Source organism: Berghia stephanieae, chromosome 2 (assembly GCF_034508935.2).
Source record: "Berghia stephanieae isolate SIO BIC M18660-M18661 chromosome 2, UCSD_Bste_1.3, whole genome shotgun sequence".
Taxonomy (NCBI): domain Eukaryota; kingdom Metazoa; phylum Mollusca; class Gastropoda; order Nudibranchia; family Aeolidiidae; genus Berghia; species Berghia stephanieae.
In genome coordinates, this window is record NC_088361.1 from 91,168,330 (window position 1) to 91,181,839 (window position 13,510).

A 13,510-nucleotide genomic window follows, 5' to 3' on the forward strand; every position below is an offset into this window, starting at 1 on the left:
GTCTGATATCACGTCGCCCGGCAACGGCGGCCATCGTGGTTCTAAACAAAGAAAATCAGTACTTTTTTTCTTCTAGCTGGCTAGAACTTTTCATATGTCTTGTGATCAGAATGTGTAAAAGTCAAAACATGATCAGATTTATGATGTGTTTTTTTTCCCTCTGGATACGCTTTTATGCTCGTCGGAGAAATATTTCATAAGGGCGTCCGCCATTGTTTCGATAGTTTAGAGCCAGTTACTAAGTTACCATGCGTCATTACGAGGGAAGTGACGTTACGACTATTGAAGCGTATTGCGTTTAGTTATCAGACCAGCTAATTTGTGCACGTCGGGAATATCAAACTTTGGAGACGCTAACTGCATTCAGAATACAACAATGAATGGGAAGTAACTGCATCCAATCATTAATGGAAGTAATCTTTTCAGGAGTTATCCCGAGTCCCAAAGCGACGATGTTCGATTTGGTAAATTCTGTTCTGATATCACCGCTGACCATCAAAGCTTGTTTTCTGATTTTCCATCTGCAATGAAACAAAAGAAAAGAAAATATTCAGTTAATTATGGAGTTGAATAACTGTCATTGTAAAATTCGTTTCATTGAAAAAAAATGGTGTTATTGGAAAATCGGTGTCATTGGGAAAATGTGTCATTGGAACAAATGTGTTATCGTAAAAAAAAATTGACATAAGAAAAAATGTGTTATTGAAACTTTGTGTCATTGTATTAGTTTGTGATGATTAAGTAATGAACGTTTGAAATGTATAGCTATGTATGAAATTCCGTGAAGAATATAACGATCATAGTTATAATATTACGTATTTTAAAAATCCACTAAATGTGCTCAACCAATGACATTCGCTTTCGAACCGGAGGGTCCTGGGTTTGAGCCTTGCTCGTCTCATAGTTGAGCCCTTGGAAAAGGCTCTTTATTCACTTTCTCTCACCGTACTCATGTGTAAAATAAGTACCTGGCCGATAACAGCACTGTCTCTGTCCGAAAAGAATTGTAATATCGTCTAACAGGCGTCATGTCCCGTCGTACATGTTAAGTGTTGCTGTTGGCCGGGGATCCCTTGTAAAGCGCTTTGAGCACGTTTAGTGGATATTGCGCTATATAAATGCTCTAGTTGTTTTTTTTTAAACATCACTTTTTGGCATAGGTCATCCCAACATAATACGGTTTGAGACGGTCGGTCAAAGTGTTGAAGCACTAGTCTTTTGGGGGTTAAGGAAAATACGCCCCTTCCCTTCAAGAAAGAGAACAAATTTGATAAATTAGGATTCTCATAATTTTTTTTATTATGAACTGAATTTTTACAATCTAGTCTACCCTGAGAAAAGACCGTTTTGACCCGATGGGTCACATTTAAACTCTTTTTAAGATCAGATTAACAGATTAACAAATAAACCCACCCACCTTATTGACCTTAAAGTTATGGCTTAAAACAAAATAATTTTTCTTTTTAATCCAAAAAGCTTTAACTAGTCAACTGCCGTACTCTGGAAAAAACACGTATTTAAACATTAGGCCAGAAATCTCGATCTTCAAATATCGATCGATTAAAATGACTCTCATCTTGGCAGAAACTCTCAAACCTGAGACTTCGCGAATCCCTGGTTTGAGAGGGATTTTTGGGGTTTTTTGTTGTTTTTTTTTTGGTTTTTTTTTTTTTTTTGTTTTTTGTTTTTTGCCAAGATGAGGGTCATTTTAATCGATCGATATGTGAAGGACGAGTTTTCTGGCAAATATTTAGATACGAATTTTTCCAACGTATGGCAGTTAATGAGTTAACTTTATGTTTTTCTTCTAATCTTGCCAGTCCAGTGCTTTGAGCTCAGATAGTAGACATTGCACTATACTATAAATGACCGAGAAAATCAGCAAATTGTATGTACATATATTTTTCAACCGACACTCTCATTTCAAATTTGAATCAAAGGTATCCACTATTTGTTTTCTGTAGCAAAACAACCACAAACGCAACAACAACAAACAACAACAATAATAATTAATATTGAAAGGGTTCCAAAGCACCCGCTGCATTTTAACTTGTACAGGAATTTTAATTATACATGGGAGTAATAAAGCGCTACGGATGATCAAAGAACGAAGATTTCGACATTAAGAGTGCCATTAAAACTGATTTTGATGCCTGGAAGAGCTGTGACCCTGAACACCTTCGGCAACGTGAACACTTCACGGCATTGATTCATGTTACGATGTTGAGATTATGCTTCATGAAGGGTGGAAGACAAAAATAAAATGAGAACGTGGTTGGGAGGAGGGGGAGGGGGGAGGGGGGAGAGGGAAATTTGTGAGTATTGAAGTGTAATGTGATTTGAAATTGAATTCGAAGAAGAAGGAACACTTTGTCAGAGATCTCAAATTTTTTGACATTTATTTCGTTTTTATCAAATAAAATGGTAATTGAGACGCTAATAAACTTTTGAGCTAAAATGGACGTATGCAGGTGATGATAAGTGGATGCTAGGTTTTATTAAACATGCCAAAATAGTAGATAAAACAAAGCGACAAAACATTCAATTCAGATAAATAAATCTCTGTCTTAGACTGCCAAAATATTTAATTATATTTCCATCAGAATTATATTAATTTTACGCCCGTCCGCATGACATTATGAGATGTAGTTGAGAAGTCCTTCAGGGCCATTAGGCACAAGGAGTCGGAGTTTATCCCGGTTTATATAGTGTGAAACGGATAATCGCAATAGGCTTCAACAGTCGTGACGAAACTTACCTCGTTATGACGGATAGTAACTTAGTAACTGATTCTAAAGTATCGGAACAATGGCGGACGTCCTTATGAAATACTTCTCCGACGAGCATAAAAGTGTATCCAGAGGATAAAAACATTATAAATCTGATCATGTTTTGACTTTTATACATTCTGATCACAAGACATGTCAAAATGTTCAAGCCAGCATGAAGAATAAAAAGTACCAATTTTCTTTGTTTATAACCAAGCAACTCGTTGCTGGGCGGACCTGACATCAGACTATTAAATCCTATTGCTTGCTGTCCTTGAGTATCATAATTTTGAGTGGTGCTCAGCGGTACGATGTCTCGTCTTGTCATAAAAAAAAACAAGCAATGTTCAGCGTGGTCAATTGTAGCAGTGATCCTGGATGACTCAAGTCCCGATGGTGTGTCCTAGGGCAAGGCACTTTATACACATTGTCCCACTCGATTCAGGGTTTAATTAGGGTAGTGTAAGAGTGTAAGTATAAAAAGGCGCCTTAGGGGAGACTGGTACTGTATGAAATGGAAAAATGGTTCCATATTACCTGCTGAGAAATTAAATAAAATCTTTGTGAAGCGCATTCACCGTGGTCAATCCGTGGAAATGCACAATGTTCATAATTAGTTCATTGTATTTCTTTCATTATTTTGTGGGGTTGCATTCTTTTATAAATTCAATTCACTTCAAAGGTTTATTTTTGGCAATTGCCAATGTGAACCATGCATTTACATATCATTTCAAATCAATAGAGGTGAAAGGAAACTACCAGAATAATTAAAGTATGTATATAAAGTATGAATGTTTACAATGTAACCTTTTTCCGAGTTCTACATCAGTGATATAATTAATTAATCTCGACAACGGGGCTTGGATCCGAGTTGAACGCAGTCTCTCAGGTGGAATTTCAAGGAATGTCTTATCCATCCGGCCACGTTCCCCCTCCCCATACTCTACCAACGAAACTTAAGACAGTCCCTTCCACCACCATCCCCTCCCCCTTTGTCCCTGGTCGTTAAGTAAAGAGCTTTGAGATACGGGTAGCCAACCGAGAATTATATTAACAATGAATAAACAACGCCCGGCCATAAAGCAACAAGCTACAGACAGTGCATCCCGCAAGACTGGAACACAGAAAACTCAAAACTACGGATATTCCGAAAATTTGTAATGATGATAATGATACACAATAATTTACATTCATATAGCGAGTTCCGTCTACAATTCTTATAACCCGATAAATAAAGTGATAAATTACAATAGACAATAAATTTAGTTCCATTTTTTAAAATATTATATAGAACAGGTATTCTCTGATTTAAATTCAAACATTTTTGTTTTACTGCGGGCCGCGGAAAACTCAAGTCCGCATAAGTTTATTTTCATAATAATAATAATAATAATAATAATAATAATAATAATAATAATAATAATAATAATAATAATAATAATAATAATAATAATAATAATAATAATAATAGATCTTTATTGCCCATAAATATGGCAATTTGTCATTTAGTTACACTTGTTATAACGTTGTATGATAACTATAACATTGAATAGATATTTCACTCCTGCTTATCTCTCTCTCTCTCTCTCTCTCTCTCTCTCTCTCTCTCTCTCTCTCTCTCTCTCTCTCTCTCTCTCTCTCTCTCTAATGTAAGTCAATGGTTTCTTCTAGGTCCACTCCCAACTCTCTATATTAAACAAGACATGACTTTTTACTCGATTGACGGAAAACGCAATACAGGCGTCTATCATTATTTTTCGGGTCCCGTCAACATCGAGTTCTTCGTCATCCCCTTACATTCAGATATCCCGATACCTCAGTTGGTAAAGCACTCACATCAAAACCATCCCGTGCGGCTATATGGTCTTGTGGTATGACACTCGCTTTCGGATCGGAAGGTCCTGGGTTCGAGCCTCGCGCTCGGCGCATAGTCGTCCTTGGAAAAGGCTCTTTACTCACATTCTCTCACCGTCCACATGTGTAAAATGAGTACATGGCCGTTAACAGCGTTGTCTTTGTCCGAAAAATTGTAATATCGCCTAACAAGCGGCATGTTCCGTCCTACATGTTAAATGTTGCTGTTGACCAGGAATCCCTTGTAAAGCGCTTTGAGCACATTTAGCAGATATTGCGCTATATAAAGCTCAATTATTTTTTAAAAGAGATTTTTGTATTCTGACCCCAGATCAGTGATTAAGTAGCTGGGTCTGACAGATCTGGTGGAAAGAACTTTGCGATAAATCAGTGTCCTATCCGAAGCGTAGAGAGCATTTTCCATCGCCTGTTTTACGCAATAGCAACCGGGATAAGCTCAGGCTCCAATTGGGCCTAAAGGTTTTGAAGGATTATATATTCAATAGGATATATCCTGACATCACCGATATCTCGAAACGCTAAAATTCACGTCTCAGCCTATTCGAAACAAGCGTATTCCACTGTAAGATAGCAGCAACGTCATACAAAGAAAAGAAAGACAGATCATATACAGATCAACCTCATTGTATTGTGATTCCGTTAGTTCCTACATACATCAATTTTCCTCCTACCCCATCTTGATTCATTGCCGTAATACATCATCCACACAGCGGCATGCATACTACTACTCCCATGTATGTTTTCCCATAGGAATGCGCCTTCATCCCCCATAGAATAGGAATAGACGCACAGTGATGCAGTGAACGGGCATTCCTCTAAGTACATTGTTTTAGGTCCAAGTACTTGTATGTAGTACATTTGTAGTAGCCAGGTACCTACAACTAATGCCAGGCAAGATGAGAAATGATCTCTTTAATCAAACCGACACATACAAACATTCTATCTTATATTACATTAGTGACCAAGGGCTCTCCTTCTCTGCCAAACTCTGGAAAAACACGTATTTAAAATTTTGGGCCGGAAAGCTCGTCCTTCAAATATCGGTCGATTAAATCAACCCTCATCTTGCCAAAAAAATCTCAAACTTGGGACTTCCGTGGAGTCCCAGCTTTGAGATTTTTTAGCAAGAGGAGGGCAAATTTAATCGATCAATATTATTTGAAGGACGATCTATCTGGCCAAAATTTTAAATACATGTTTGTTTTTTTTTCCCACAATATGACAGTAATGCTTTCAGTGTTATCGCTGGATACAATACCCTGTGTTGGTCATTGGAGAGTGATTAATTAATACTGGTTGAATCATTTAGACCAAGACAGAGAATAATAATATGTAATACGCAAAATCTAGGGTTCTGTAAGATCCCGTCCTTACTCAAAAAATCGACCTGCCTTCTGGGGATTGGACCTCAGACCTCCTGAGTACCTGTAATCAGGAAGTCTTCTGTTCGATGCCCTAGTGAGACAGGTCGAGTGTGTACTATGTTTGTTTTTTCTTCTCTCTCTCTCTCTCTCTCTCTCTCTCTCTCTCTCTCTCTCTCTCTCTCTCTCTCTCTCTCTCTTTCTCTCTTTTGCTTTTTCTCATATCTCCTATTTTATGCAGAACTAACCAGAAAAGATGAAAACCAATTATATTCCCCAGACTGTTGCGTTTGTGAGTATGTGTGTGTGTGTGTGAGAGAGAGAGAGAGAGAGATAGAGAGAGTGTGTGTTTGTGTGTATGTATGTGTGTGTGTGCACACACGTGTACACACGTGTGTATTACCATTGCCAGTCTTGTAATTAATACGAGAAGTGAGTACATGAATAATGCCTACTCATGCACGTGTATGCTGTAATCACTATGGGAGATGGTGTCCAAGATGTTTATTGAAGTCTATACTGGCCGTATCGTTACAGTATCAACAAGTAAGAGTTATCTCCTGGTCTATTCATTTACTTTAAAGGAAGGAGGTTCTGGTCGCTATGTTGGTAGAGCCTCTTTCGCGTAAAGGTCTTGTTTGAAGTTTGAGTGTTTTATTGGAAATTCGACGTATAATTTAGTAAAATAATAAGGAAAAAATAAAAGCAACTAGATAAAATTGATAGTTCTGATGATTTTGGGGCTAACTTCAACTTTTTTCAACAAGTAAAAATTAACAATTTGAAAGGATGAGTCACATTTTTATCAACCAATATGTGACCCGCCGTCTGGAAGCAGCATTATTATCTCGGGACAAATTAATCGATATGAATAGAATTTATGGACAAAAATATGAAATTTGGTGTTAATTTCCATTCGTTAGAAGATAAAGGCAATTTCATGCAATTGAAACACTACAAAAAGTATGTCCTTCCATCATGAGATGCAATCGCCTAAGGCATTCTATGAATTAATATTGATAATCCATAAAACGAACCTCTGTCCTAAGTGAGAATATTGGGGGTTGATCGTCTTGATTAAGAAAAAAGGAACGAAAGTGCCTGAGGCGGGACTCAACCCTGAGGCCTTCCAGGTCACAGTTCAATATCTTAACCACTCGACCACCTTGCCACTAAAAAGTACAATAAAAATATCGTATTTATTATCCTTTTAAATCTAAATTCACTTCCCATCCTGGTACTACCGAATTGATACGTTGGATCAGATATTCAGATTTGCCTGCTTCAAATTTTAAAAATTCTTTATTTTCATGAAACCAAAAGTATATTGTCTTTATTTTTAGCCTATTTTATTAGCACCTTAACCTCTTCTTCAAGACCCTAAAACACGTTAGAAGCCCTAAATACAAGTGCTATGGCAACAGATGTTTATTTTCAATAAGTTTTCATCAATTTTAAATGTTCATGATATAGCACTGTAGAATGAGCCCAAAATTCGTATTATTAGGAATTTTTCTTAATATTAAGCAAGTATGGATACATAAAATAGAACTTTTCTTGCCAACCTATACAAGGGCGATTTGTATGCCAAAGACAGAACTACTCTACTAAACTGCCGTACTCTGGAAAAACACGTATTTAAAAGTTTGGCGAGAAAACTCGTCCTTAAATTGTTTGATCAATTAAAACGATTCTCATCTTTTCAAATGCTCTCAAACCTATCCTCTCCGTGAAGTCTCAGGTTTGTGGAGTCTTTGAAAAGATGAGAGTCATTTTAATCGTTCGATATTTACAGGACGAATTTTCTTACCAAATTGTTTTAACGTTTTTATCCAGAATACAACAGTAATGTATCGGCGGAGTTTAGTGGACGAAACATAATCATAAAAAATAACGAGTATACGACTACCTAGTACCATTAACCTAACGACGAGTGGTCCATCCAGTTAAGAGGTGGCGGTGGTCGGTGATAAAAGGAGAAAACGCATAAAGGATGGATGAAATGACCGCCAGTGTTTGTGATTCTACTTCATGGTCCATTCCAAAATAAATCAACACTCTCATCCATCATGCTTAGGACAGGGAAAGGCTTAGTTCAAGTCTAGACTCGAGACACAGCGTCGTCAAATGTGTCTGGAATTTAGTCCATGTTATCACTACCCAATTCACAGTTCTTTTCTTGTGGGTGAGGGTGAGCAAATAGATAAATGAAAATGTAAATAAATCAATAATTTTGCGGTCCAAAGGTAATGCACTCAACAGACAATCGCCATCGCCAGTTTTGACACAAGTATGAATAAGTAGGGCAAGGATAGACTTGGTTCAGATCTGGACTCAAAGAACGTCTTTGTCAAAGTGTCTGCTGAAATTTTGTTCATATTTCGGCTGCCAGTATGTACTTATATTTCGATTGATGTGGATGGGTTGAATAAATGAATAAATAAATAAATAAATAAATAAATAATCTGGCCCTGGCTATATGTCAGTCCTTGGGTAAGGCACTTTTCAGGCAACTATGCCCATAAATGGTTTATGATGTCAAACTTGCATATATGTATAGGTGGGGTGGGAATAAACAAATAGATAAATAAGCAATAGATAAATAAATGATTAACCTTGCCGTCTTTAGGTAATGCACTTAACACAGACGATTATCCGATTTGACTCAAGTGTGAATAAGTACTAAGATGGACAGGGATAGACTTGGACCAGACCTACTGGACACGAGACACACCGTCGTCAAAAGTGTCTTCTGGAATCTCTAGTCCATAATACCATAGGCTACGTCAAGTACTCACTGATTTTTTTCATTGTTGTGTGACTTCGCAAAGTCAAAGTCGTGGGTTTGAGAGTTTTTGTTTTGTTTTTTTTTTTTTTTGCCAAGAAGGAGGTAGAATCGATTGCTATTTCAAGAATGAGTTTTCTGGCCAAATTTTTAAATACGAATTTGTTTTTAGTGTACCGCAGTTAACTTTGTTTTTTTGTGTTTTTGTTTGTTTGTTGGGTTTTTTTTTTTTGTTTTGTGTTGGTTTTTTTTTTTGTTTTGTTTTGTTTTTTGTTTGTTTGTTTTGGGGGGGGGGGGGGCGGGGGCGCAAGGATTTATATTTACGTATGAGCAAATATGATTAGCGGGACGAGTACACAATAATAGAGAGGTCAGTCTTAATCTGATAAGGCAACACCAACATTAAAGCAACCATCAAAAGGGATCAGAAAGCAGCAAGGCGTTTTACGACCCGAGTTAACCTTTCACCGGCGATATTCGATTTTATTTTAATCCGACATCATTTCTGACGTTTAAACCAAGAAAGAATTTGGCAGTGATCGTGATTTAATTTACCTGCTGTGTGGCTACGTGGTCTTGTGGAATGACATTCGCGACGCATAGTTGAGTCCTTGGAGAAGGCTCTTTACTCACATTATCTCAAGCTATTTAGGTATAAAATGAGTACCTGGGCGTTAAAAGCGTTGACTCTGTCGAGAAAATGTGTAATATCACCAAACAGGCCGCCTCCTGTCATGTTATTCATGATAAATGTTGCTATTGGCCGGGGATCGACTGTAAAGCACTTTGAAAACGTTTCGTGATTATAGCCCTTTTTAAATGCTCGAGTTGTTTTTAATTAGATCATCCCACTAAGTACCAATATAATTTCTATGTATTATGGTCAGGCATGCTCTTTGATTTCCTATTCACAATCAGGGAATTGTAAAATTATATTATATTCATTACAGAGAAGGCATTACTTTGGAGAGAAAGGTAAAGGGAGTAAATGTGACTTGTAAATAAGGGAACAACACAAAACAAACGACGTTTCGGCCTTTGGCCTTTTTCGAGTAAAAACTTGGCCGAAACATCGATGTTTTTGTGTTGTTCCCTTATTAATGAGTCGCATGTACTCCCTTTATTTATTTATTCATTCTATTGACTCATTTAGGCAACTCAAGTTTAAGGAATAATTTACTTGCTTCAATATCAATTGTATGGAAATACGACGGGTAGGCTACAGAATAGCTTGCAATCTGAATAAAAATGTGTATAAAAACCTGCTAGACATGCAGTCGGAATACGTAATAGCCACACAAAATTAATCATCCCAAAAAATCAGTATGCCTCGACTGAGGATCGAACATCAGACCTTCTGATTACCGATACAATTTCTGGTAATGCAGGCGGCACCATCAGCCATATTATTTGATTTCTTTCTTATTCCTTAGGGGTACATGATAACCAAGTGGTGATACTAAATAAATAAGACTTTGAGGGAAATTCAATCTCGTCGTTAAAGGGTTAAAAATATAAAGATGCCTAGATTAGGACTGAGAGGCGGCGGTGAGTTGGAATCGAAAGAACGGAGTTTGAATAAGACCCGTGGGAATTTGTGAGCGCGAGAAATCCGATAACACAACAAAATAGTACATCCTACAACCCCCACCCATATCATTATCATCATCATCATCATCCCTTAAACCCAACCTAACCTTATTCTCCCCCCCCCCCCCCCCCCCCCCACTCATCCAACCCCATCTTTGCCACAACCCCCAAATACCATTTTAACATCCTTCTTATTAAGCCATTCAGAACCAACCAACCCCCCTGGTGGTTTCCGCTACAAGTGATATTGTCGTTGGTGGCGGTCAAAAACTGAAAACCTTGCAACAGGTGAATTGGCAAATCGGTTTGCCGGCTTGTCATAACCCCTTTGAGAGTGAGTACCATGCTAAAACTCACTGACAAAAGAACTTTTAAAGATTTTGGCCAGAAAATCTTACCTCTCTATAATATCAATAGATTAAAATATGCCACGACATGCCAAATAGAGGTAAATCTGTGATTAAAAAAAATAAATCTATTGTTTGAGTGATTTTGAATATTGGAGGGAGACAGTGGGGTATTTTAATCGATCGATGTTAGGAACAATATAAAATATTATCTGGCCAAAAGTGTGAATCAGGTTTTTGTCAAGGTAGCACGGGTGGATCCGCCAGAAATTTATCTACAGTGAGTGTGAAGTAACACCCGATTGACGGTGAAGTAGAGAAAGAAAGAAACCCGACAGAATGGGAGATAACTCAATTATGCGTTAATTGTCGCGCTAACATCACTGTGATAGATAGCTATGGCTGCTAGGCTTTCTTCCTTATAATGATAACGCGTTAGTTTAGAAAATTCGTTGAAAAGTTCTTTTAAAGTACTAGATACTGATAATTCACTTAAATAGCGGTAGGATATCAATAATAAATTGTGCTGCATAGAAATTGTGTTTGTTGGGAGGTTTAATAATATGTTGCATTATTAACCAGTAAACGGCCTTACTAAAGTAAGACACGCATTTAAGAAGTTAAAAAAATGAGCTTTTATATAGGACAATATCTACTAAATGTGCTCAAAGCACTTGACAAAGGGTCCCTGACCAACAGCAACAAGTAACATAAAGAACGAGACATGACGCCTGTATTCGATAATACAATGTTTTTTTTCGACAGAGACAACGCTACTAACGGCCAGGTACTCATTTTACACCTGAATACAGTGAGAGAATGGGAGTAAAGAGTCTTTTCTGGGGACTCAACTATGCGCCGGGCGAGGCTCGAACCCAGGACCTTCCGATCCGAAAGCGAGTGTCATACCACAAGACCACAAGCCGCACAAAGTTCATGAATAGTTTTCTTTGTTGGTTCTCTTGATCAAGCGGCTGAACATTGGGTAATAACTTACACATTCTATCGATAGTAAAACCTGTCTAGTTTTCTTCTATGTTTACCAATCACTGTTTACATATTGTTTATTTTATTGTTTATTTACAATATTGTTTACATTATCACGACTGTCCGAGAGCCATGGTTATCTATCTAGGTGTCTATTGTACCCCCGGAATGTGAATTTAGAGTTAAAATGATGACCTTCCAATTTTTATTTATTCAATGCAAGAACATACATTTTTTCTTCACCATAACCAAGAGAAATTAACTCCAACTTTCATATATATGCAGACCTGCCAACTATTACAGAACATTCGTAGACCTGCGAAATTTTGGCTCCAATTTCAGAACGTCATGAGTATCTCGAAGTCATAAAAATTCATTGAAAATGAAGGGCGATGCCAGACCACAATATCGTAAGGTTTTTGAAGTGTTATTTAACCCTTGTGAGAGTAAATTGTTGATTTTTAAGGTTATAAATCGTGACTAATATTTGTTGTCTCCTAAAAATCACGAAATTTTAAATTTCCAACTGGACAGGTCTGTATTTTTGAGGACCTAGGTCAACGCAATATAATACCGCTTTGAGGCAGTGGATCAAATAAACCTCAAATACGACGTGTACATAAATGAAGGTCTGACATCGGAACCCATTTATGGGCCTAGTTTAACATTGTTGTAATGGACAATACTTTTTGAGATTTCTTATAATGATCGGCAAAATGAACTCTACAACACAGTGTCAGGCTTTTCGATAAAATAAAACATTGTTCTTTACATTCTGTGATTTACAAAAGAAGTCTGAATGATAAACGTGCTGTTTGTATCGTAATGAATGTGACGATTTTCCTATGGTTGGTAAGAAGAGGATTAAAACCTTTTTCAACCAATAACCAAATAAAAAAATAATGTAAAAAACTTTCAATTTAAATCCAGGCAGCCGAAAAAAAGTATAAGGCAAGACTTTTTAAAAACCTTGAGCTTTTACATAGCGCGATATCCACTAAACTTGCCCAAGGCGCTTTAGAATGGGTCCATGGTCAACAACAACACGTAACATGTTGGATGAGATATGACGCCTGTTGTGCGATATTACATTTTTTTCCATTGACAGAGACAACGTTGTTAACGGTCAGGTGCTCATTGTAAATCTAAGACGGTGAGAGAATGTAAAGGGCCTTTTCCAAGGACTAAATAATGCACCGCTCAGAGCGGGACTGGAACCCAGGACTTTTCCATCCAAAGGCGGGTGTCATGCCACAAGACCACATAGCCACAAGACTAGTCGGCAAATACAGTGTCGAATGGTGTACCGTGTTTGGTATTTAATTGTTCTTTTATTCAGCTAAAATATAATTAATTTGTATTCATGTTGCTATGCAGTCTTGTGGTATGACACTCGCCTTTCGGATCGGAAGGTCCCGGGTTCTAGTCCCACTCTGAGGCGCGTATAGTGTACATTGGATTGGAAAATGCTCTTTACCCACATTCACTCACCGTACTCAGGTGTAAAATGAGTACCTGGTCGTTAACAGTTTTGTCCCTGTCGGAGAAAATTGTAATATCGCCTGATAGGCATATTTTTTTTCTTCTACAGATTAAACGTTGCTGTTTGATAGGAGGGACCCATTGTAAAACGTTTTGAGCACGTTTAGCTTTTAAAAGTTTAATATTAGTTTAAATGTCAGTTAAGACCCTCATCCTCTACAAATCATGAAATTGAGTTAAGAATTTGCTCGAATTTTACTTCGTTTTAATTTATAAACAAATAACGACAACAACAACAACAACAACAACAACAAC

General features: G+C 37.4%; 1 protein-coding gene across 3 annotated transcripts in view; it reads right to left on the bottom strand.

Annotated features, from left to right (window-relative positions):
* Window positions 1–384: 384 nt before the first annotated feature.
* The window catches only part of LOC144965826 (uncharacterized), a 35,210-nt gene continuing 22,084 nt past the window's right edge, over window positions 385–13,510 (bottom strand). For all 3 annotated transcript variants that reach the window (XM_078901588.1, XM_078901587.1, XM_078901589.1), the window contains exon 4: window positions 385–521. The gene's annotated coding sequence lies outside the window, so the exon portion shown is untranslated. The remainder of the gene's footprint in view (window positions 522–13,510) is intronic.